Below are 26,483 nucleotides of genomic sequence, written 5' to 3'. Positions count from 1 at the left end.
TAGCGTTATATACAGCACCTCGCTATCATATTCTAAATCTTGAGTTAAAACACCAGTAATATCAATCATTTGTTAAAATAAAAGAACACATGTTTCAAAATGTTTATTATTTAAAACTTATTTGCAAAAGTTCTCATGTCTTCTATTAATTTTCAATTTACTTAATCTATTAAAATCCAAGTATATTGTGACTATTTTCTTTCTACTAAACTTTTAAATACTACGAGCAATATTATTATTTCACATATTAACATACTTTTACTGTTTGTGATAATTTCTTCCGTTTAAAAGGACCCGCAAGGATGACGTGACAACAGGTTCTTCTTTCAGGCGGTTTATTCAGGACCTTGTTTACAGCTTCTTCTCTCCTGCTTCTCTCCTGCCCGCTTCTTCCTGCTTCTTCCTGCTTCTTCTTCCCATCTGCCCCCGCGCTCCGGTTATAAGCCTCCTGGATGGCCAATCCTGAAACGCCACGTGGCATATACTGATAGGGCTGCAAACACAGAAGCAAACTAGGAGCCAAGTCATAGCCATATAAGGAGTTGTTTTTAACAGAGAGCACTCGTCACCGGGAAGACGGAAGGCGGGAGCCTGCGCCATCTTAGGTCTGAGCCGCGCCACGCGGCCCCACCATTTTAGCTACAATGTTGTTTTTGCAGCCGTCTTTGGTCGCGGCTCCCGCAGCTCTCCAAAGCTCCCCCTTTTTTGTTTTATTAAGCAACATGTGAGAGTAGAGGTTGGGCCTCTGTCTAAAACATTAATGAGAGGACCTTGCACTGTTCTTCGCCTGAGGTGCGCGCCTTCCCCAGTGATGACCAGGCCTGTCAGATGCCTTTTTTGCAGAGGTGGGATCTTGGGCATCAACCCACTTGCAACCCAACATGCTCTTCTTGGGCTCACACCAGGGAGTGATTCCCAAGTGCAGTGCGTTTGCCTCGCACCCTGTGCTATTCCTTTAATGTGGCAAGCCACGCATAGGGGGACTGTCCGGCCTCAATGGCAGTGAAGGCCTGGACCACCGTAGCCATATTTCTGCACTGCGAGCTCCTAATCCGGTATATGCACCACAGGCACAACAAGATCACCAATGCCAGGATACCAATACGGGAGCCCATTCCCGCCCACTCCTTCAAATGATCCACAGCTGTCAAACTCTCCAGTCCAATTATCTAAAAGATAAGGGCATCGGTCTTGGGAACACAGACAGGATACTCCATCTCGGCACTTGTCTTACAGGCTGTCCTTTTGAGGGCGATCAGAAGAATCATCACCACCCCTTGCATCTTGTGCTTCTTCTCCTTGGACCCTCCTAACAAGTCATTCAGGTACCCTGTTGGACCCTCCTAACAAGTCGTTCAGGATCCTGTTGGTCCTGTGGAAAAACACAAACAGAACCTCGTGCCCATGTTAGCACGGATCAGGCCCACGCCAGAGCCCTGTCAAAATATCTTCCCATTTTACCATTCCTTTTGTTAGACCTTGAGACTTGTTATGCCTGTCCGCCACAGACAGGCCTTGAGCATCCAAATTTAAAAAATTAATAGTGAATAAAGCAAGAGAAAGCCTTTCCTTAGGGTTACGGCCATGGCCAATTCCCCCTTTTTATTTTTGTAAAGTCTCCTTTAGCGTGCGATGTGCACGTTCTACGATGCCTTGGCCTTGAGGGTTATAGAGCAACCCATGAAGAAGTTGAACATCCATTGCTTTGCAAAAGGAGAAAAATTGATTTCCTGCATATGCAGGACCATTATGAGTTTTGAGCTGTTTTGTTTTGCCCCAAGCCGCCCACGCCTCTAGGCAGTGGGTAATAACCTGATGTGCCTTTTATCCAGTCATATGGGAGGCATATATAATGCCAGGGCATGTGTCTACAGAAACGTGCACGAATTTCTGGCGTCCAAATTCAGGTACATGGGTAACATCCATTTGCCATATTTTAAGAGGCAAAAGGCCTCGAGGATTAACACCAACACTAGGTAAGTGGTGATAAATTACACAATGAGGGAAATCTAAATCTATTTGTCGGGCATCCGCACAGGAAAGTCGAAATTGTTTTTGTAAAGCTTTTGAGTTAACATGAAAGTTATTATGAAAAGTTTTTGCTCTATCCAAATTTGAACTAAAAAAAATCCAATCTTGACGGGTATAACAATCAACAATATCATTGCCTTCATTTAAAGGGCCAGGCAGACCAGTATGGGCGCGAATATGTAAGGGATAGAAATGGTGTTGTCGTTGCCAAAGCAATCGTTGTAAGCGACAAAACAAATATCCAACAGAAGAGGCCTGTTTTATTGGCCCTGCAGCCTCCAAGACTCTTAAAGCATTTATAACATAAGCAGAGTCTGAAATTAAATTAAAAGGAAAAGGACAGGTTTGAAACACTTTTACAACAATTTGTAGTTCCACTAATTGTGGAGCACCGGCTTGAAACTGGTGGCGGACTGGGTCATGGCCTTCCACCATGTACACGCCGCATCCCATTTTAGAGCCATCGGTAAAAATATTGCAAGCTCTAGCAAGGGGATTTAAGGAGGTAACTTTAGGAAAAACTACGGGATGTTCTTTTAGAAAATTTAACAGGGGATGTTTTGGAAAATGGTTATCTATCTGTCCTTTAAAACTACATTGTAAGACTGCCCAATCATCTACAGTAGCACATAATGTTTGTACTTGATGATTAGTATATGGAACAATAATGAAGCATGGAGCATTGCCAAAATGTTGGATTCACTGCTGAACCCCCGATAACGCCAGAGTGGCTACCGCGGCAGGGTAATACTCAATGGATTTTGCCGGAGAAACTTTTGGTTAAATCCAAAGCACTGGGCCATCTTGCCATAAAAGCCCTGAAGGTTGAACACATGTAGGGAGAATACACAAAGTAATTGGCTCACCTTCCTTAACTCTTTTTAAACATGCCTTTTGTAACTCATGCTCTACCTTTCGTAGTGAATCACGTGCCTCATCCGTAAGCTGTCTTGGAGAATCTAATGCAGAGTCTCCTTGTAGCATGTTATATAAGGGCTTAAGTTCATAATTTGGCAGCTTTAAATAACATCAGATCCAATTAATGTCTCCTTCCTCAATTCTACCTTTTGGGGTACAATATGAGATTTATGTATGGTAGCCCCTAAATATTCAACAACAGAGTGTTGTTGTACTTTCTCAGGGGCAATAAACAAGCTTTTAGCATTTAACAGCTTGGTAAGTTCCTCATAAGCTTTATGTAGTAATTGCTCTGATTTAGAGGCCAACAAAATATCATCCATATAATGAATGCAGCGCACCTTGGGATATTTTTGTCTAAGTGGCTTAAGAGCCTCGGTCACAAATAACTGACACATGGTTGGACTGTTTGCCATGCCCTGGGGAAATACTACCCATTCGTACCTTTTGTCCGGTTCCTCATGATTACAGGAAGGGAGGGTAAAAGCAAAACGTTCAGTGTCCCTAGCAAATAATGGAATAGAAAAGAAACAATCCTTTATGTCAATGACTATAACAGGCCAATTTTCAGGTAGGGAAGAAAGAAGCAGTAAGCCCCTCTGAACTGGACCCATAATTTGCACTTGTCCATTGATTGCACGCAAGTCATGTAGCAATCTCCACTTTCCGGATTTCCTTTTTATTACAAAAATAGGAGTATTCCAAGGAGAAACAGAAGGCTTAAGGTGCCCCAGTTCTATCTGTTCTTGTACTAGAGTTTGAGCAGCAGCAAGCTTTTCCGAGGGCAGTGGCCACTGAGGCACCCATACCAGATCCCCCGTCTTCCAAACTATGGGAATGCCCGCCCCAGTGGCCGCTATGAAAAATCCAGTCCCTGTTTGTCTAACTTTTGTTTTACTTGGATGGGCTCTTTATTGCCTTGTAGAAATTTCCCTAGGCCAAAGCCAGGATGATACCCCATGCGAGTCATCATCTCTTGGGAAACAGCTGAATATTCATTGCTCAGAGTAAACCCCATCTCTTTTAACAGATCTCTTCCTCACAGTGATACTGGCAGCTCTAGCACGTAAGGCTGAATAGTGCCTGAGTGGCCTTCATCGTCCTTCCAGGAGAGTTGTCTTGCACTCATTTGAGGAGTTTTTGCATATCCTAGGCCTTGTAATACTTGAGGAGAGGTCTGTATAGGCCATCAAAACGGCCAATCCTCTTTTGCAATTATACTTTTATCTGCCCCAGTATCTAGAAGACCTAATATCTTTTTATTGTCTATTTTTAGTTCTAGCACTGGTCTTTGGTCTAAATCAAGTGATATAAATGTCAGATCTACTCCTGTGGATCCGAAACCCTTTTCTGCCCTAGTCTGTTGCTGCGCTTCAAAATGCTCATGGAGGCTAGGTAAAATAAGCAGCTGTTCAATGCGGTCACCAGGAGATATGGCAAAAATTTCTTTTGGTGACTCAACCATGATTTTAATAGTTCCAGTATAATCAGGGTCTATTACTCCAGGGTGTATTTTAAGACCCCGTAGAGTGACAGACGACCTGCCCAAAAGCAACCCTACTGTTCCTGGTTCCAAGGGTCCTTTGAAATCTGTATCCACTAACTGAACTCCCATTTGGGGGGTTAGTACGAGTCTGGTGGTAGCGCAGAGGTCCAGTCCTGCGGAGCCTGCAGTGGCTCTCCGCGGTTCTGTGGGTGCTGTAATGTCGGCCACTGTTCCAGTTTTGATTGTTCCTGCTCCACTGCCCCATATATTTGTGGGCCCTGGGGATGAGGGCCCCGCTTCTCGTTTTTTGTCTGCTCTAGGGGTTGGCCATTGATATCCTTAACGGATCTGCATTCATTTGCCCAATGCTTCCCCTTTTTGCAGCGCGGACAGAGGCCAGGCTGCTTTTGTGGTCCTGGGAGCTTGCTACCTCCCTCTCCTCTATGGGGACAATTATGCTTCATATGTCCATCTTTCCCACAGTGATAGCACACCCCTGTCCTTCCTCCCTTTTTGTGTGTTAACTGCAAGACTGCAGCGGCTAATCTGGCATTGGTTAAAGGCCCTCCAAATTCTCTGCAAATTTTCATCCAAGCCTCCAATCCCTGATTTTTGTAAGGGGTAATGGCAGACCTGCACTCTTTAGTGCATGCTCAAATACTAGTTGTTTAATTAGGGGCATGGCCGCATCAGGGTCCCCAAAGATTCTTCCTGCTGCCTCAACCATCCTTGCTACATAGTCCGAGAAGGGTTCAGTAGACCCCTGTATGATTTTTGTTAAGTTCCCACTTACTTCTCCTTTATTAGGCAAGGCTTTCCATACTTTAATCCCTATCTTGTTAATCTGTTGATATACTTCTACTGGATATCCTATCTGTTGGTTGGCAAACCTTCCTATACCTAGAAGCATGTCTCTATCCCAAGCAGGATTGCCAGCAGCTTGGTTTGCTGCGGCTTCTTCATTTGCAAATTCAACTAAATAAGCTTTCCAATCCAAGTATTGTCCAGGGCTCAAGCAGGATTTCACGAGACTAGCCCAGTGTCCGGGTGTCATACAATGCCTTTCTAATGCCTCGACTTGTCCAATAGTAAAGGATGCAGTTACTCTATACATATGTACTGACTCAGCTAGAGACTTAATCACCTTGAAATCTAAAGGCTCATGGTATCTCTGCTGATTAGCATCCACAAATACTGGAAAAGTCAGGGGTAACTCACTTCGTGCCTCTCTCCATGCCCCTGGGTTGAAGGACCAGCCCGAGACCTTGAAACCTTCACTATAAGGGGGAGAAACTGTCGGTGTTCTGGGGCATCTGGAACTCCCACAGCAGCACCCTCTATCTTTCCTTAACTCCTTTTCCTCTTCTTTTCCTTTATCTGATATCTTTGTCCTTTCAATTTGTTCTGTGATTGCTTGAATCTCCTCGAAGTCAGATTCCTCAAGGGAATCGAGCTCTGTGAAATCGGGGTATAATTTTGACCTTGGCCTTTTTGCAGTGCCACTAGCAACACTGCCTCTCTCTGATCTTTTTTCCTGCAGTCTCTCTAAAGCTGCTTGCCCAATCTCCACTACCTTGCTGCAGTGCTGATCCTCCAGGCAACTTCTCACTAACCTCCAAATTGGTCTTTCCCCACCCTTAAGTGCTCCTTGTTCATAAGCAAAATCTAACTCCTCTCCCAACTTCTCCCATGAGGCTACTGTGAGGCTCCCGGAGACTAGGAACTAAGGAGCTACAATGTTGCATTCCTCAAGGAACCTCCGTAAAGTATCCTTTTTTAACTTTAGTCCTTTTGAGCATAGCAGCTCTTCCAGGGCCAGAAAAATTTGATGTGACGTGGCGGTGCCCATCTTAGTTGTTTTTTTTGTTACTTTCACTTTAGGCCTGTATTTTATTTCTTCCCGGGTTTCTGCTCTCTCTTTTATCTACAGAGACGAGAAAAAAATCCCTCCCGCTTTTATCGCAGATCCCCTCTTACCTGGGAACTTACCCCTGCTCTTGTCGCGGATTCCCCCTTTTCCTGGGAATTTACCGGTGCACCACCCTGACCACTGAAAGTTCTGAATCCTGTCGAGCCCTACCTTGGGCGCCACTTGTCCCGACCGCCTCGACCCGCAAGGATGACGCGACAACAGGTTCTTCTTTCAGGCGGTTTATTCAGGACCTTGTTTACAGCTTCTTCTCTCCTGCTTCTCTCCTGCCCGCTTCTTCCTGCTTCTTCCTGCTTCTTCTTCCCATCTGCCCCCGTGCTCCGGTTATAAGCGTCCTGGATGGCCAATCCTGAAGCACCACGTGGCATATACTGATAGGGCTGCAAACACAGAAGCAAACTAGGAGCCAAGTCATAGCCATATAAGGAGTTGTTTTTTATAGAGAGCACTCGTCACCGGGAAGACGGAAGGCGGGAGCCCGTGCCATCTTAGGTCGGAGCTGCGCCACGCGGGCCCCGCCATTTTAGCTACAATGTTGCTTTTGCAGCCGTCTTTGGTCGCGGCTCCCACAGCTCTCCACAAATATCAATATTGCAAATGTGTGTATGTGGTGTGTGTGTGTGTGTGTTTATGTGGTTTTTGTGTGTGTGTGCTTTGTGTGTACTTTGTAATGCTTGGGAGTTCACACAATTGCTTCACATATGCAAAGCCAATGGTTTACCACTGAGCTATACTGTCTAGTTATAATCCAAATAGTGTTTTAAACCATGACTTTCATTCCTAGTATGCTTTTTCAAAATTATATATGATAACATGTCATCCATATTCTATCCATGCTAGCAATTTTTATTGTAATTTAGAATATTTCCACTTCCAAACTCTTGTGTTTGTTATTGATAAAGGTTTTACTTTGCTTCTTTTCTCTCTTCATTCCTTTTCCCTTTAGAGTTTAACTATTCTCTCTCTTATTTCTTTGAAAATTATCATATTCCTATTACAACATGTATATACAACGCTTTAATTTCTATTTTAATTTTTCCCATTTCCACTGATTTTAGTACAAGCTATTAGATGGATTAAAAAGAAACTTCTCTCAGGACACTTTATTTTTCTCCTTTTCTTCTCTGAAGTCTTCCTGGTTTTTGAAACACAATAGCAATCACATATAGCTCCTATGTGGTCCATCATTCTTTCTCCTCTCACTTTCCTCTGTTGTACAACTCAAGTTGTTATCATTCAGCTTTGTTATGCTACAGTGTTATCTAAATCTTAACTAATTCCTCAGTTAATTTTAGTTGTTTCAAGTATTCTCTGAAGACATTTTTCTATATATAATATCTGGGGTCTTGTGTTTTTTGAAGGTACAAAATATGAGTGACTATCAAACATCTAGATATCTCTGTAGAATATTGGTCCACCTGCTCAATAAACTCCTATGTAAATTCAAGGAATACAGGTCAGTCAGAACAATCTTGTAAAATGGTGTAGCTTCACCCTTCATACTAGCTTTGAATCTTTTTATCATGTTTAGTAGTGAAGACAACATAGTTCTACTACAAGAGCAGACACATAGAAGAATGTAACAGATTTGTTAAAAATAATTTCTCAGTTGTATGGTCAATAGATTTTGAAAACTATCCTATGACTTTATGAAATAAAAATAGAATCTTAAATGGGTGTATTGGCACTATTGTCTTTCGGGATTTACAGAATGATCTTAGACTACTACCTCAATCCTTTTTTTTGTTTCTTTTGTTTTGTTTTTTTGTCACTCATGGGGCTGGAACTCTGGGCTCAGGCACTGTCCGTGTGCTCTTCAGCTCAATGTGAGCACCCTACCACTTGAGCCACTGCACCACTTCTGGATTTCTATTGGTTTATTAGAGGTAAGAGTCTCATGGACTTTCCTGCCCAGGCTGGCTTTAAACCGTGGTCCTTAGATCTCAGACTCCTGCCTAGCTAGGATTACAGGAGTGACCTACAGGCGCCTGCCCTACCTCAATCCTTATACAAAAATTTATAATAAAAAAAGATTATCAAACTAAATGTGAGATGTAAAAACCTATAAGAGATAAACGTAAAAATTCATGACATTTTATCAGTAAAGTTTTCTAATGGAAATCATTAGTGGCTAAAGAAAGGCAAGAATATACTGGATTATATCAAGTGATAGCATTTCATAATTCAAAGGAAACTATACTCATAATTCAAAGGACACTATAACCGAAGTGAAACATATCCAACAGATAGAGGGAACATATTTGTTAATGCTACAATCTGAATCTTAAGTATTTTTATATCTTCCAATTCCATATAATTTTTCCTGAATAGGATATTTCTTTAAAGAACATGTGTAAATTAAAAGTCAATAGGAGGAGCATATGAAATAAGTTACTCTTTAGTATCTAAGAAAAAAGACAAAGAAAACTCACTAGTATGACCCTAACATAAAAAGATGACACAAAATAAAGTAATGCATTTGTGGAGAAATTGATAAACTCCTCATAATGATCGATTTTTATAATACTGCAATCATTTTAGCAAGCAAGATTTCAAGTCGTAAAGGTAAAAAAGAATTGTATATTCATTACACTTCTATGAATGCATTAAAGAGAAGTAAAAACCGTGTTTCGAAAGAGAATTGTAGTTCATTGACAGTGCACTTGAAAATATGTGTGAGACCCTGGAAAAAATCCCCAAAAATCAAATTTTGAAAAGACACACTATAGAGGATGTATGCTGGAAAAATTCCTGTAAGTGAATTTTATATCTATTTTAATGTCTGTTCTAAAATTTATAGCATTTCTATTTGAAGAAATGCAAGTTTGTGAAAATTAGGCTTTGAAAACCTATGAAGGTACAATTCACTTCCACAGCACTAAAATGTATTCAATAAAAGGAGATAATATATTGCAAGTGAATTACATGTGATCCTAAGCAGGGTGCCAGTGGCTCACACCTGTAATCCTAGCTAATCAGGAGGCTGAGATCTGAGGATTGCAGTTCAAATCCAGCATGAGTAGGAAAGTTTCTTAGGCACTTATCTTTAATTAACCACCACAAAACTGTAAGTAGTGCTGTGGCTCAAGAGGTAGAGCACAAGCTTTGAGCTGAAGAGTAGAGGGACAGTGCCCAGGCATGGAGTTCAAGCCCCACTACCATCAAAAGAAAAAGAAAAGAAAAATAAAAAGAAATAAAAAGAAATATGATCTTAGCCACCAGTTCATTGCTAGAATAATTTCTGCTCTCTCAACATGGCATTTTTCCCCCAGTTAAGTCCATGGTCTTATATATGACTTGCTTGGAACCAGAATTATTCTTGCATTCTAGTTATTACAAATTTGCATGATTAGCTACCATGATTTATAGCTAGTAGAAGAAAGAGAGTGGCCTCATCCTTCATGTTCCATTTAGGAGTAATGCTTTCTCTATGTCACTCCCATAGGTCTAAATACTGGCCTTGGCTTTATTGTTTCAAAGTTGTCTTATTTGCAGAGTCTTCTATAGTTTATTGAACCATTATACTTAAACACAGAACTTCTCTTTCTCCTATTCCTATTGTTTCTCCTTCTGTTAATTTATGTACACTTGGGTAATAATGCACAACACCAACACTGACAAAAAAATGTTTCTGAGAACCTACTTCCCATTTAAAATTGGTCTTAGTTTACAGAGCATTTAGGATATTTGAACTTAATGTACTCCAGGATATTTTTTTCATGTTTTTTTAATTGTGAAAATGGTAGACAGAGGGATTAGAGTTACATAAGTAAGTTAGTGAGTACATTATCTAACGAACATTGTTACCTCCTCTTTTGTTTTTCCCTGCCATCCTTTTTCTCCCCACCGCCCCAACTCTCACCTTTCATTCCCAACTAGTAAAGTTCATTTTCAACATAGTGTCTTGTTCATCTCATTGTAACAACGGGTCATACTGTGTACTTCTTTCAGCATTTAATTTCCCTTCCCCTCCCCACATTAGAAATTTGTATATACAAGTTGGAGCTCACAGACCTCAAATACAGTGGAAACAGGTTATACCATGGAGGAAGAAAATAGAAGAGAAACAAAAAAATCACATAATATATGGTAGATTGGTAGTTGGGGTGGCTTTGCTAGGGCATGTTATCTTGGTGAGGAGAAGAAGAAGTCTCGAGTCCCACCCAAACAGATAATGAAAAATCAGACAACCAATGGCTGAAGAATTTCAAGAACAAAGGCAGGGACTTATAGGTAACCTCTAGGGGCAGTGAGGGCAGCAAGGCTGGGCCTGTGGTTGTCATGCCTCTCTCGATGCCCTTGGAAGTGAGGGCCAGCTCTGCTGTGGGCTAGGCCTGGCTCTTGCCTTGAAGCAGGCACCAGGCAGGAATTGTCAGCACAGCTTCAGCCTGCCCCAAGTAGGTGGTCTGTTGTGGGTGCTGTAGCCTGGGCAGCTGCTAGGAGGCTATACTCAGCAGGGCAGAGGAAGCATGACTGGTAGACTCCGCTCCAGCCCAGCCAAGCTCAGGGCGACTTGGGAAGTTCCAGCTCTGGATCAGGACCAGGAACTGCTCCCCAGACAAGTAGGGCCTCTGGGGACCTGTGCAGTGGCCGCCACGTGTGGGTTGTGAACCTCTTTAGAATGACCGAGGAGTCTCAATGGAGAGGTGCATTTGCTTCTGTGCCTCTCCCATCTTCTGGATTCCTGCTCTCCTCCTGTCTCATGCCATGTGCAACTACAGGAGTCAATTTCTCCAATCCACTGAGAAGCCATACCGGAGATGTTCACAGGGCTTTCCAGGCTGCTTCACCATGCATGCAGGGCTCACAGGGTGCCACCCTCCAGGCAAAGTTTACCACCATTTCAGCTTGGTCACCCCTGCCTAGAGGACCACAAACTGCATTCTTACAAATCCAGGGGTACACAAGGCCGTCCTGCAGTCTAAGGCATCCTTTCCTTCCTCCTGCTCAGGTGTGGAGCAACTGTGGAGCCAACTGCAACATCATGATTGATTATCTGAAAAGAAGAGGAAAAAAGCTTCATTGTTCCAGATACAGCTGCCCCTGGGGTTCTCTGTGTACACTAGCCTTGTGCTTAGATAAGGATCCCCAAAGACCACCATGGAGCCAGTTCTCATGTGACCAAATTAGAGTCATTTATTGCAAGGTCGAGCCTGGACTCACAACTGTCACCATTGCAGTGGATCAGAGTTGAGATCCCCGACCCTTCTGTTAACTGGGTAATTTTATAACAATCTTATTGGCTATCGAGTGCAGGCTAAGCAATAAGCAATAATTTGTGGAGGAGAAGGGGAAAAAAACAAATCATTTAAATAAGGATACAGTTGGACCCATTGCAACAATGAGATGTACAAGTTCTTATGGAGAAAAATGAACTTTACAACTTTGGTGAGGGGAAGGGGGGAGGAGGATTCGATGGGGGGCGGGGGCCAATGGGAAGGGATGGGAGGGGGAAACAAAGGAGGAGGCTACAATGCTTGATAAGAAATGTACACATTATCTTGCCCATGTAACTGTAGCTCCTCTGTACAGTATTTTCACAATAAAAAAGTAAAAAAAACATTAAAAATTAAAAATAATCTGTAGCTTTAGGTACTTCCTGTCATCCGCTGATGGCTATTGCTAGGGGAGTTATGGGCAGAAATTTATTGTGACATTTCACGGTTTTTCCAGGAACCTGAGTTCTAACTTTCAGTAAATGTCTACTTACAATGGGTACTTTCAGTAAAGGCCTTCACAATGGATAGTTTCAGAGTATTCGGTGTCTAAGTCCAGAATGCCTGTGCTTTGGCAAAGATCTCTCACTAGGGGTGTGTGTGTGTGTGTGTGTGTGTGTGTGTGTGTGTGTGTGTGTGTGTGTGTGTGTGTGTGTGTGTGTGTGTGTGTGTGTGTGTGTCTGTGTGTGTGTGTGTGTCTGTGTGTGTGTGTGTGTGTCTGTGTGTGTTGTGTGAGAGAGTCAGACACAGCTGAGGTTTGAGGTAAAATTCTCCTTCCCTTCAGCACTGAGTTTTGGTATCTATCGTTTGTCCCACCTCCCCAATTTTGAGTTCTAAAGTTGTCCTTCTAAATACTTTTATCCTTGGATCTTCTTGATATTCAGATTCCTAAGGTCTGCTTGTGAACTTCAACATTTGCTTCATGAAGGTGATGCCTTTCTTCGATCTTTTATGAAGCCCTTTGCTCTCTTTAAATGCAGTTTATACTGTGTTAGTGGTTTTACTTAGCCCAGACTGTGGTGGCCCAGGCTCTCCCTGTTAATTCTGAGATTAATTTAGGCCAATATGAGATACTATAGTTTCAGTATATCAATGAAAGAAGTTCAGCATCTTTATTGAAACAATTTCCTGGCTGTAAATACAAACAAAACATCCAGTGATATAAATGTACAATCTGTTGTTTTTAGTTAATTGTGCACCACTATAATGAAAAAAAAAATCTTTTTACTAACTGAAATGAGTATTTGTAATGGGAAAAAATCAAAAGTTATAAATCTTAAAAATTGATCAAATACCAAAGAAAAAGAAAGACACTAATCAGGAATGAAGTACAAATGTAAGTGTTTAATAAATAAATGAAATTTTTGAGATTCATATCCACATAGCAAATACGAAGGAAAATAAAGAGGAAAGTCACTGAGATCCTATCTTACACACCAGAATAGCTACCACCACTCAAATAAATAAACTGCTGGAGAGGTAAATAAATAAGGAACTATATTTGGTTTTGTGGCATTGTAAACTAGTGCAAACCATAGGGATATCTTAATGGAAGTTTACACAATACCAAAAAGACAGATATGTTGATGACCTTTACTGCAATTGGATACATATTGAAAGAATATAAATCAACATGAACATACATGTTCATGGCAGCAATATTCTATAGCAACCAACCTGTGTAATAAACCTAGATGCACCAGAAAGAGAGAATGAAGAAAATGTGCTGTTCATAGCTATAAACATGTTCTGGTATATGAGAAGTGAATGTTTCTACTGTATCATTGCTAAATATTTTGAATATATACCTAATCCTACTTTCACTAAGTTTTGTGGCATTGTGTTTTTGCTTTAATGAGGAACATCCATATTGATTTTCAGAACAATTACAATAGGTTGAAGATTTCCTATAATATGTACATATTAGATCAAAATTTAAATATATCAATGAACACATAGAGGACCATCATATATAGTTTATAATTTGAAGCAATTTTAAGAAGGCAACAGTTGGGGGAAAAGACGATGTTAGAAGCTTAAAAAATACACAGATGTGGAAAAATATCAAAAAAATGTGCAACTAATTACTGCTAATAGTAAAATATTTTTCTCAAGTATTAACAATGAAACTATTAAAATAATACTTAATAACATCAAATAAATATGCCATAGAAGAAAGTGTACCATAGATATACATTTCCCCATAATTTGTTTTACTTTATAACAAATAGATTAGAAGATGCTAACACATTCAAGTGTCATTGATTGAATGCAGCAAAGGAAAGTAACAGAGAAGTAGAGAGTAAGAACAACCTGGGGTATGGATAAAGATACTCAGTAGAACTTTGTTTTCCTGATCAAAATAGAGCTAGGACAGCTAACTTTTGACAGAACACTTGTAATGTAGAGTAGTGGAGTTAATAATTTAGGTAGTAATTTATTACATTTATTCCCTAATTTTATGATGTGATTCCCTAATGATGTGAGTGATCCTAGATTTTCTTTTTTTGGGGGGGGGTGGTGTGCGGTCCTGGGGCCTGAACTCTGGCCTGGGCACTGTCCCTCAGCTCTTCAGCTCAAAGCTAGCGCTCTACCACTTGAGCCACAGCGCCACTTTCAGCTTTTTTCTTTTTGCTTATGTGGTGCTGAGGAATCGAACCCAGGGCCTCAGGCATGCAAGGCAAGCGCTCTACCACTGAGCAACCTTCCCAGCCCCCTGATCCTAGATTTTCTGAGCCCTTTTTTTTCACCCAAAATCTCAAAATTCCTCACCCTGCCAATGGTTCTTCTACTTCTCTCATTTCTCCTTGTTTCTGAACTAAACTCCTGTAACTTTTTGGTTCATGAGAAAGAGCTAGAGAAATATGAGGATGGCTTGGAGTCTGAGCTAACATCCACTCCAGCTAGGAGGATCTGGTAAAGGACTTTCACCTGGGTCTCAGAATCAGATATTAATTGACCTCTTTGGAAATGGAGAAACTCACTCACTCAGAAAGAATCTGTCATTCCTTGACTTACTCTGAAGAGATTCGATACTAGGGCACAATGAAGAGAATGAGCTTTCCCATTGTCAGAAAGAACAGGTTGAAAACTAAAACTGGCCTCAGGTCCCAAAGGGCCAGTCAGAAGCCAAGAGATCACACTTTCCTCCTCATCAGGAACCTTCTGGTAGGAATAGAGTCTGAGCAAAGTCTGACATAAACTGAGACTTGGCCTAAGGTGGAAACAAAAGAATGACCCTCTCTTTGATTACAAGGGAGTTATGTAGTGAGACATGACAACTTCCTTCATATAAGAAAATTAAAGTTATCTCACTGCCACTTTGCAGGAAGTCAGTTTCCCCAAAGGAGAAGTTTTTAAATGCTGTGACTGCCAGTTTGCTCTGTAGGCTGTTGTCTCTCTCACCCCTTCTCATGTTAGGAATGCATTGCTTCTTTCAGGCACTCAACTACCTGTACTGACTCCTAGGCAGGAATACTGTAGGCTGTTCTTTGGCTAACCTCTTGCATTTAAAGCAGATTAGGCCCAGGCTCTGCTCATGCCTAGAGGTAGATGCAAGAGGTGAATATAAGCTCAGATTTGTACAGAACCTCGATCATATTGAAAAAAAAATTAATTAAATTAATAGTTGAGTGATTTAGGGTTTATAGCCACAAAATTTAGGTAATTATTAGTAATATATCTAGAATCATGGATTAGGAAGAGAACTGTGAAGGATGTTCAGGATACAATGGAAAAGACACACCATAGCCATAACAGGAGATCAGAGTATGAAGGAACTATTGACAAAGGTCCATTTATTATCTTAGGAGTGACCTTGGATAGGAGGCTTTTAGAATAACATCTAAAAGAGAGGAAAGTGCTGGACACTGGTGGCTCACACCTGTAATCCTAGCTACCCGGGAGGCTGAGATCTGAGTATTATGATTCAAAGCAATCCCAGGCAGAAAAAGCCAGAAGTGGTGCTGTGGTTCAAGTGGTAGAGCACGAGCCTTGAGCTCAGGGACAATGCCTAGGGTTCGATTCTTCAGTGCCACATAAGCAAAAAAAATCCAGAAGTGCTGTTATGGCTTGAGTGGTAGGGAACTAGCCTTGAATTGAAGAGGTGATGGACAGTGCTCAGGCCCAGAGTTCAGGCTTCTTGTCCGGCCTAAATAAAAACAAAAAAAAAATAAAACAAAAATCCTTCCAAACTTATCTTTTCTCATAATTGAAGAGAGGCTCTTTTTACAGAAATTCTCCTTATCTAACTCAAGGTCATCAAAACTTTAGTAGACTTTTCCTGTTGAGATGTAATGCACCTAACTCTACTGAACCTAATCATGGCTGGGAAAGTATGGACCTAGGTATGTTTGTTGTATTTTTCCTTATGAACTCAGTTATTATATATAATATATATTATAATATAGAATATATTATACATTGTATAAATATATTAAATAGATTATAACATGTATTATGTATTAACAGACTTCCTCATTTTAGATGTAGGAACAGGCAACCTATTGAAAGAAAAATGTTTGAATCTGAGTTATTTCTCTACCACAGGACAATACCAGGTTTCATTCTTATTACCCAAAGAGCAACATAGGAAAGCAATGACCATGGATGTGGTTCTCTGGATTTTGGAAATTGTGATCATATATGTATATATATATAATGAATAATATTGAATATGTAAAACTATAACAACAGATAAATAAGTGAATACCTATGTGCACACACTCCCAGTCACTTTTATGTATAAGACTTTCTTTTCTATGCTCCTATTCACCTACATAGAGAGTACATGATTTGCCCTTGAATTGTCCTGGAAGTTCTTTATTGGGATACTGTAACTTCACATCCTTTGTTCCCTAAGTAGTCAGATGCTATGTATTCAATAACAAAACTGTTACAAGCAAAAGTATCAACCCTGACAAACAGAGGAACTTGGATTTCAGAAATGCCACAAATAAGTGGAAGGTACAGCAGTACTTTTCAAAATTGAATAGACTACATATTTATTAGAAAGCTTGTAAGAAAAATACTTCAGCGTAGGATGATACACTTGAAAAAAACTACAGTTTAAATTACATATAGCCGGGGGCTGCAATAGACAATAAATAAGAATTAAAAAAAAATAAATTACATATGACATCAAATTACAAAGTTCCAGGGCATTTCCCTACTCATGAAAACTAGAGTAATACATATTAAAAATAAATAAATGAAAAGACAAATGTTTTATACTAAATTTCAAAACATACTATACGTTATACAAAGGAAATGCGATAAGCATGAATTTTACAGTCTAGTAAAATCATATGGCATGAAGAATCTGATTAACTGATTCATTAAAGTCAATACAATGCAGTTAAAACTTCCGATAACTCAAGTGTTAACTTAGCAGAATACTTTCAATCTATGGTGTCTATTTTGCATATTATCCAGCCCTATCCATCCCACAATGGCAGAAGGCTTTTCCTGAGAAAGTCCAGAGACCTGTCTACTGTGAGTGCTCAATGTAAACCTGTTCCAATTCTCTTTTATTTGGGCATGTGATAGACTGACTATCTGTTAACTTGCCAAAGGCACAATTTGGACAGGCTTCCAATAGTGATATTTTAGCTCTCAGAATAAAAGGGAAATTGAAGACAGAGGGAAAATCTACCAGATCCCTGAAAGATTTCTATCATTGTGCTAAACCTGTTGCTTTCTACTGACAGTTGAACAAACTGCAGTAATTGCCACTCCAACCACATGTCCAAAAAGTGGCTTTCCAAATATTGGCCTACTTTCACTTTGGTAAATGAAGACACACTATTGTGGCCCCGTTTTACTTAACCTATTAGCTATGGTTGGCCCAAAGGATAGTTGAACTTACGAATTTCTTAAATTTTAGGTCATCACACAATCACTTCATAGCCCTTAAACATTAAAAATACCTACCAATATAAGTCTGCATTACATACTTATTACTGTTTTTCTTCATTTGTCATGTTTTACATATTTGTGTATCCCGGGGCTTAGCTCTGTAATATTCCTTCTCATATTTTTTACCACTGAGTACAGTATTATTTCTGCATTTTTTTCTCCATCTCTGTTTACTTTAATTCAAGTCCTTAATAGCATCCTGTCTACTGACAACTCCTAACTACTGATTTTAACAAACTCAAAATATCCCAAAGTGAGCTTTGATCTCTATCTACAAACCAATCCCCAATTACTATTTGATTAAGTGATAACTCTTCCAGCTGTCTTCTCAAAATACCTTGGAGTCATTTCAGACTTACATACTTTTTCACACCTCATATTTAATCTATGACCAGGTTTCAAAAAATTAACTCACTGTATATTTTAGGAAGCATATATATGTGTATATATATATATATATATATATATATATATATGTATGTATATATATGTATATATGGTATATGAGTGCTAGTACTATGACTAAAATTTGCGGCCTAGGTTCTTTAATTTTTTTTCGGGGGGGGGGGGGTCCGGTCGTGGGGCCTGAACTCTGGGCATGGGTGCTGTCCCTCAGCTCTTCAGCTCCAGGATAGTGCTCTACCACTTGAGCCACAGTACAACTTTCAACTTTTTTCTTTTTGCTTATGTGGTACCGAGGAATTGATCCCAGGACCTCATGCATTCAAGGCAAGCGCTCTATCACTGAGCCACCTTCCCAGCCCCTTACTTTTCTTTTTGGTTCAGTCTTTATTTGGTATAAAGATCACCTACAATGTCATTACCCACACCCTTTTAATTTAAAACTATGTACATTCTGTAGCAATGTTATTGCCATTTTAACCATAATTAGGAAGATAATGTGGGTTCATCTGCTCCATACATCTTGAAAGGTAATGAATGTGAAACTTACAGAATATCCTCAGATATGCCTGGTGGAAACCTGGATTTGAATTATGGTTCTACAGCTTATCCGTATTGGGTACTTGGGAAATTTGTTTGGCCTTGTTGTCTACTTCTTTTTTTAATAAAATACTTAATTCATTTCCTAACTGGAAGAACTATCTTGAGCATGAAAATGACCCTAATGCAGGTGCAGTGCTTGGAATGGGGTCTGCACATTGTGTAGTAGGTCCAAAAGAAGTCAGCTTCCATCAGCATTGTCAGAGCATCCTTCCTGAAAGCCTTAAGAAATATATACCCAACTGATGTTAATATCTGTGAAAACTTATCTTTACAAAAAAAGGTCTTGTCTTCATATGAAACAAAGTAATGTTGGGGCTGTCCTGTGGCTTTTAGTCTGAAGGAGTTTTGTCTAAATTATATTCTTACACTATTAGTAGTAGCAGTAGCATTCTTTAGTGCTCCCCTTCATTTTTCTAATTCTGTGTTCCATTTGGAATACTATTGTAACTTAGATTATAATCTTTGTTATTAGAATAAATAAACTACAACTGCTGAAGTTTTAAATAAAGAGACAATTTTAGGTGTGCATTACATTTTATGTGCTTAATACTTTCCTGCAATTATTCCTTTTAGGTTATAAATCCATAACAAAATATTTTTTTAAGATTTCTTATATGATTTATAGATTTATTTTATGATTCTTATATGATTTCTTAGAGATCCATAAATAAAACATCTCAGAACAGGAAAAAAGTAGGTAAGAAGTTATAAAAATACTATTATGGTGTCTTAATGGCTAAGTGTAAAGAACATGTAACAAAACAGTTGGAAGATTCATTTGCTCTTTTTTCTATTATCTCACCCTTCATTGTAGAAACTTTCTCACTATGAAGTGCCAAGTCGTCTGGACATTTCAAGCCTTGTCTCAGTGACAGAAGTGATGGGATTAGGACATGTGCTCCTATGACTGGCTTTTAGGAAGTTCACAATAAAGCAATACCAGTACATATAAAGAAACTTTTGTTAGTGATGTGCATTGACTTCCTCAATTGCGAAAATTAAATTCATATGTCAAAACATCAAATTTCTTACATTATAATATATGCAGTTCAACTGACATTACTAACACTTCCATAAATCAAATGCAAACTAAAAGCTCTATATCAAAAACCAACATCTAAGGCAGTGTTGGAAATACAAGAAGAAACACAATAAATCTAATAGAGTGAGATCTTTAACACTGGCAATGAGCAATGATAGCTGAATTTTTAACCAAGCTTGGAAAGTTCAGGTGTCCACTAATGATGTGATTAGAGTTGCGAAGTTGACCTTGGTATTAAGATTAGAGGTAAAATTCAAAGACAGCTAAGGTTGCTGCAGTATTGTAGCTCTATACAGTGTGACCCTCCCTGATAATGGTAAAGCACAGAGTAGAAGATAAGTCAGTAAAATGTATAGGAAGGATTTTCCACTAAGAATAATTGCAGGGGGTGATCATCACTCTTCCGTTGAAAATGTACAGCCCGTCATTCTACTTTAAACTCTAGAATATTTCTGATCTGAAGACAATTATAACACACCAATGTGCTGTGAGTGCTGAGCAGTTTAGGTGTGTATTACTGTAATATATGTAAAATCTTTAGAGGTATGGAGTGACCTGACCTTCAAACTTCATTCTGTGTTGTAAAGTTTCATGGAAAAATGTTCACAATTATGCAATTCAAACTCATCTAAGTCTGAATCAGGCAACTGAGATAAGACAATTGGGTCATCACTCCAGTGACAAGGTTTGTGACCTATGAAATAAATAACATTATTTCACAATGTATATGTGTTTCTGAAAATTTATGCAATACCAAATACCAAATGTACAAAAGGGACAATTGTCCATCTCTTATATATATCCGAAGCAAAGATACACCTGAATTACACTTTCTTGTTAGAGGATCACAGAATGACTGCTGATGTTTGGTTTCTTTCCAGGTGCTCCTATACATTTGTGAATCTTCTCTGAGGAAGTGTTTTCCATAGTTTGTTTTGAGGTGTTCCGAATATCAGTACTGTCATTCACCACAACCATGAAACAGCAAAGATGATGGGATACCTGGCCAAAGAACTGAGAAATCACAGGAAGTAATAGGAAAGAAGACACCAGAGGACCCAAAGCCTCATTGCCAGCTTCTGGATCCCCAAATCCTGTTTAAAATGCTTTATATTCATTCTACTATAGGGGTGGGGTAATGAGTGGCTACAGGTATGTCCACAAACTGAGGCATCAATCTAGTTTGTGGTTACAACTATTAACTGAGGTATTGTTTGTATACATAGTGATAATTGAATCCCTTATTTTTAATTAGCAGAATGGAGCAATAATCATTACAACCATAGCACAGACATCCATCTTGTTTCCAAAGTCTTAAACTTTTAGTGTCCAACAGCTCTAACTTAAATACTTTTGAGGTAATAACCCATACCCCTGTCTTCCCTTAACTGTTTGACCTTTCCACAGCACAGCTCTCAGCCTTTTGATTGCTGTTTGAGATGGCTTCCCAATATATCCCTTTCCAGGTATAACAGTTTGACTCTAGAATCCCTCACAAGTACTATTACAGATAGGTTATTTTGAAAGGGATATTTTTTTCTAGGGTAGGGTCACTTTTTTAAATTTTATTTTATTTAAAGGTACTGTACAGAGTGGTTACAGTTACATGAGTAAGGTACATTCCTTGATGAGTATTGTTACCCACTCCATTGTTGTTCTCCTATCCTTTCCCACCCTCAACCATACCCCCCACCCCAAAGTTGTAAAGTTCATTGCCGGTATATTATCTTGTGAATATCATTGTTGCAATGGGTCACTTCTTTCATCATTATGTTATTTCCCTTTCCTTCTCCAAATCAGATAATGTATATACAAGATGGAAGGTACCAGAATCAAGACAGAGATGTCCAGAGATAAATCAAAAACAAATGAAATAAAATAACATCTAGTTACACTTCTTTACCGACATCAAGGTTGATATCTGAAAAAAAAAGTAATTGTTGTTTCCATGTCTTGGAGTCCATTTCAATTAGCATCATTTTGTATGGTCAAATGTACATAGCTCTAGAGCCAGCAATCCCATTCATGGGCATTTGTCGAAATTATCTCTAGATAGCTAATGGATGAAAAATAGAATTGAAAATAGCAAAGGAAAACAAATCAACATTCAGGTATTATGATTTTATAATTCTAATACGAAAGAACTGAAGCTTTTGTTTAATGAAGAAGAAAGTTTAGCCTGTAATTTCAATGCAAGGCATCAGTTGTAATGAGTCTAAAGTCTTTTCCTCAAAGATATCCAAGTGTAATATACTCATCCTCTGAAGAGTAAATAAGTAATTATTTTAATTAGCTTTGCTTAATATTAATTTACATGTAGAAAATAAGTTAAAATATCTTCTCTCAGGCTGGGAAGGTGGCTCAGTGTTAGTGTTTGCATGCAAGAGTCCCTGGGTTCAATTCTTCAATACCACATAAGCAAAAAGAAAAAAACCTGGAAGTGGCGCTGTGGCTCAAGTGGTAGAGTGCTAAACTTGAGCTGAAGAGCTGAAGGACAGCGTCCATGTCCATAGTTCAAGACAGACGACCGGACTCCAAAAAATAAAAAACTAAAACTACCAGCACAAGTATGTTTTTGGCACCATTATTACCATATCTAAGACATGGAACCAGTCCAAATGCCCCTCAGTAGATGAATGGATCAGGAAAATGTGGAATATATACACAATGGAATTTCATGCTTCTGTGAGAAAGAATGACATAGCCCCTTTCTTAAGAAAATGGAAAGACTTGGAAAAAAAAATCATTGTGTGAAGGAAGCCAGACTCAAAGAAACATAGGCTCTATGGTTTCCCTCATTTTTATTAATTAATATATGCTTAGGATAGTCCTGGCAGATAGGTTCATTTTTTACACTCTTAATATTCGCTGTGTGTGTGTGTGTGTGTGTGTGTGTGTGTGTGTGTGTGTGTGTGTGTGCACGCGTGTGTGCAGTAATGAAACTGACTCAGAGCCTCAAAATCTTGCTTGTTTTTTTTCACTCATGACTGACTGAATCTGTACTATTTTAACCAAGGTTTCACTATGTGTTTGATTGAACAATTGAACATAAATGTCTCGTGGATTGCTACCCCATCCATCTGTGAACCATGGTCTTACAATCTCAGCCTCATGAGATGAGATACTGGCATCTAGCTCTATTGACAAGTGTCATTTCTTCGTTTTGTTTTGTTTTGTTTTTGTGCATCCAAAATCTGTATGGAAAACAAATCATTTATAATCAGGACTATTCACATAAAATTGTGTGTTGTTTAAAGATTACCTTAATAATGTAATCCTTTTGCATCCATATTATGTGATTTGATTTTTTGAACTCTATTGTTGCAGTCAAGTCACTTATATATAATTTGAATCTTCTTGTCTTGGTTTGATAGGGTGTTAGGTATTTAAAAACAGAATTTATCAAGGTTTAACTCTACACTACTGAAGCAGGACCTTTATTATTACTCAGTGTCCTGTAAATCATAAGTTTATCACTACTTGAGGCACCATATGAGCACAAATAGTTTCCTATAATACCTACACATATTTTAGACCTCAATGCCATGCAATGCACACTTCTGTCAAATATGCAAGGTCATTCTTTGTGATTCTCCATGGATTTTCACTGTTCTTTTCTCTATTCTCCAGTGCTAAGTCCTGTGATGGTCATGTTGATTTTCTCCCCTCTTATATTCATCATTGCATCTTGGGAACTACTGGTATGCATTACTGTACTTCTGTCCATTCTCCTTGTGCTTCGGCTTGTACCCCTCTGACCTCGAAGGGCTAAGAATTGGGGATATTTGCTTTACTGTTTATCTCAGACATCTATCTTTACTTTCTAGAAATACATTCATTGAATTCCTTCTGTAAAGTCTAATGTCTTGAAAATTATTACTGCATTTTCATGGCTTTGTTATTTGGCATTAGGGAAGAACATAGATCAGTACTGTAACTTAGGTAAAAGATTATTGCAATCATGCTTCAATAGATATTCTTCAATGGATAATGTGTATTTCAAGGTCTGCCTGCCTGCTTCCTTTTCACTGTTTTGTTTATTTTTCAATGTAGTCTTTTCTTCTGGAAAATATTTATGTGCCTAGTGAAGATCAATTCTTACTGTAACTATTCATTAATTTTATTCCAACCTCATTGCACAGATCCCTCTGAGTTTCTTCAGGGTCTGTATAGTGCTTCACATTTTTAAATATGTTTTAATATCGATGCATCCAATGATGAAGACACATTCCTTAAGTCATCATTTTGATGAATGAAAAGAAACCATGCTGCAATCTCACTATATGGCAATTTTCTGGTTTTAAATTCTTTTAGATTAAAATTGATGCTGGGCAACAAATATTCTGTGTACAATTTTATATTTTCCTAATTATTTTAATATACTTCCCATATTATATAAAGTTAAAACATTATCACTTACTTAGTTTTAGGATTTCTAAAACGGTCAGAGTAAAAGTTCTATTCATTCACAATTTTAAGATAATAGAGTGTCCATTATGACCAAGTGAGATATTTTAAATTTTTTTGTAGTCCTTAAAGGTTGTGCTGGGGAATAAAGTCCAGTGCTTCATATTCTTAGTCTACTGTGGGCCTCTGAGCCTGATGTGACCTGTGGTTTTATTTTCACTCAACAGGAATTTAAAAAAAATTCAATAGGAAGGAATTATTACTTGCTTACTTTCTCCAATATCTCTCGCATACATAAAAGTAATATAATTCTACACTGACTGAAAATGGTGTTCCTATTAGAGTAATTGTTTATTTTTCTGTAGCCCCACTCTTCACTAAGTCTTGTCCCTTTCCTATCTCCCCTTCCCATAAAACTTGACTGGATCCACTGGAAACCTAATTCCAGTCAGCCTGGTCCTTAAAAAGCCAAACCTTAACTAACCTACCCCCTGGTAGTCCTTCTATAAACTTTCAAAGGCCTGACTGCAACCAGAATCCTTCCTGAAAGTCCTCCTCTGCTACAGGGAAATCCTTCTTCCACTCCACCCTTTCCTGGAATCCGTGCTCTGCACCACCAGAAACCAAGCCACATCCATATCTCCTCCTAAGATCCACCTTGCTGTAACAAGAACTCCGCCTACATTGGGCTCCTCCCTCTAATCCTAACTTCATCCACCAGATACCCTGTCCCTAACTACTCTATTCCCTCAGAGTCCCATTGCTCCCATATTCTATTACTTCCAAGATCCTCCCGTCCATTTCATACCCCACTCCCAACCAAACTTCTCCCTCGAACCCTCCTGGTTTCATCAGAAACTCGATCCATAACTAGTCTAAGTAGCCGAACTTTTCAAGCCCAGCCATGAACCTACCTCTTCCCACAATTCCCTTCATGCTACACCAAAAACCCTCCACTTCTCTATAACTGCCCTTGTAGCCCCGCCTTAGTTGACCAGAAGCTTCTCACACAGCCCATCTCCTGCTTGGAAAGCCAGCCCTGCTCCACCATTGGCCTCTCTACCTCCCATATCTACTCTCTCAATGGCTTAATTGTTCCCGTGATGAATCCTCCCCTTATTGGCTCCACCCACAGAGCCACACCCTACTCAACCATGCCCATAATTACTCTACACCTTTGTAGACCTTTCACTCCTTCTCAAAGTCCCTCTTCCAATTAACCCCATGGCTCCAAGCCCTGACCTGCTCTAGAAAACCCCCACCACACTATCCCATCTCTCGACACCCACATTGCTCCACTGCAAACTACTGCATCTGTTGGCCTCCCTCTGGAAGCCTTGCCAGGTTCAACTGTAAATACCTGTCCCTTCATAATCCCTTTTTGAAGGTTGCCTTGCCCCACTGGAAACTCTGTCCAAGTCTAATGTCCTGCGTTGCAACACTGAAATCCCCACCCAAACTTACTGCTCTTTTCGAAGTGGTAACTGGCTACACCAGAAACCCTGTCCTAACTAGTCTAGTCCACTGGATCTTATCTCTGCTCTCACAAAGCTCTGGTCCTGAAAAATTCCTCCATACATTGTTACTACATCCTGCTCTGCCAGAAACCCCACCTCCACCCTAACACACTTCCCAAAGGCCCGCCCCTTACTAGTCCACTTCTTTCTAGCACCACTCTGCCCGCTCACAGACCTTGAAAAGCCTCTCCCTCATAGCTCTGCATTCCTGCAACAGAATCCCCACCTTTTGTCAGCCTCTTGCCTTCATTATCTTCCCTGCCTTACGGGAAACCTCACCCTACATATCCCACCAGGGCTCACAGTGCTACACCACAACCCCTCCTCTAAGTAACCTCCTCCTCTGTAGCCTTGTTCTTCCTTTTCAAAGCTCTGCCCCAAACAGCCTCTTCCCCAGTGACCTTGCCTTCTTCCACTGGAAACCCATCCTAAAGTCCCACCTACTCCACAAGAGACCCTGCTCCTAACAAGTCTAGTCTTTCCTGTCCCCTCCCTGCTGTCTCAAAGCCTTACACAGACTGGCTTTCACCCTCAAAGCCCCGCCCTGCTTTACCACAGAGGCTGTGCCAATACCAACTCCTCCCTTGAACCAGACAGGGCTCCACCAGAAACCCCACACCACCTCATCCTTGAAGTTCCTACTTAGGAACTTTTATTACAAATGTGATTTTATAATGGTCACAGAATTCATACTAGTCAATATGGTAAGAAAGCAGTATTGACAAAAGACAACAAAAATTAGATAGCTATTAGATGCCTTAGTCTATTTTGGGGTTCTGTTAACAGGCAGATTCACATTGTGTGAAAATGTGTGAAGATGATTCCTCTAACTGGAAAGCATTCCTTGTAGTATCAGTAAGGTTTCATGAGTGATCATTTTATTTCTAGAATTTTCATCCACATTTGTGTCCATTAACTTATAAATATAAGTTATTTTAAATCCTCTGGTTTGGTTGAGGAAATAGTATTAAGATGTAAAAAGATGACTTTCAAATCATCTCTCTAATGAATAATT

General features: G+C 39.5%; 2 long non-coding RNA genes across 2 annotated transcripts in view; both read left to right on the top strand.

Annotated features, from left to right (window-relative positions):
* LOC138838664 (uncharacterized) overlaps positions 1–21,408 on the top strand; it is a 50,766-nt gene extending 29,358 nt beyond the window's left edge. The window contains exons 2-3 of the long non-coding RNA XR_011375703.1: positions 20,426–20,696; positions 21,345–21,408. This is a non-coding gene — a long non-coding RNA (uncharacterized lncRNA). The remainder of the gene's footprint in view (positions 1–20,425; positions 20,697–21,344) is intronic.
* On the top strand, positions 11,355–19,459 carry LOC138838665 (uncharacterized). The gene is made up of 2 exons (XR_011375704.1): positions 11,355–11,584; positions 19,317–19,459. It is a non-coding gene; the product is annotated as an uncharacterized lncRNA (long non-coding RNA).
* Positions 21,409–26,483: the final 5,075 nt, after the last annotated feature.

This window comes from Dipodomys merriami, unplaced genomic scaffold (assembly GCF_024711535.1).
Source record: "Dipodomys merriami isolate MVZ:Mamm:240054 unplaced genomic scaffold, mDipMer1.0.p SCAF_287, whole genome shotgun sequence".
Lineage (NCBI taxonomy): Eukaryota > Metazoa > Chordata > Mammalia > Rodentia > Heteromyidae > Dipodomys > Dipodomys merriami.
Note: the sequence above shows the minus strand (reverse complement) of the source record. Positions and strands in the feature narration are given on the sequence as shown.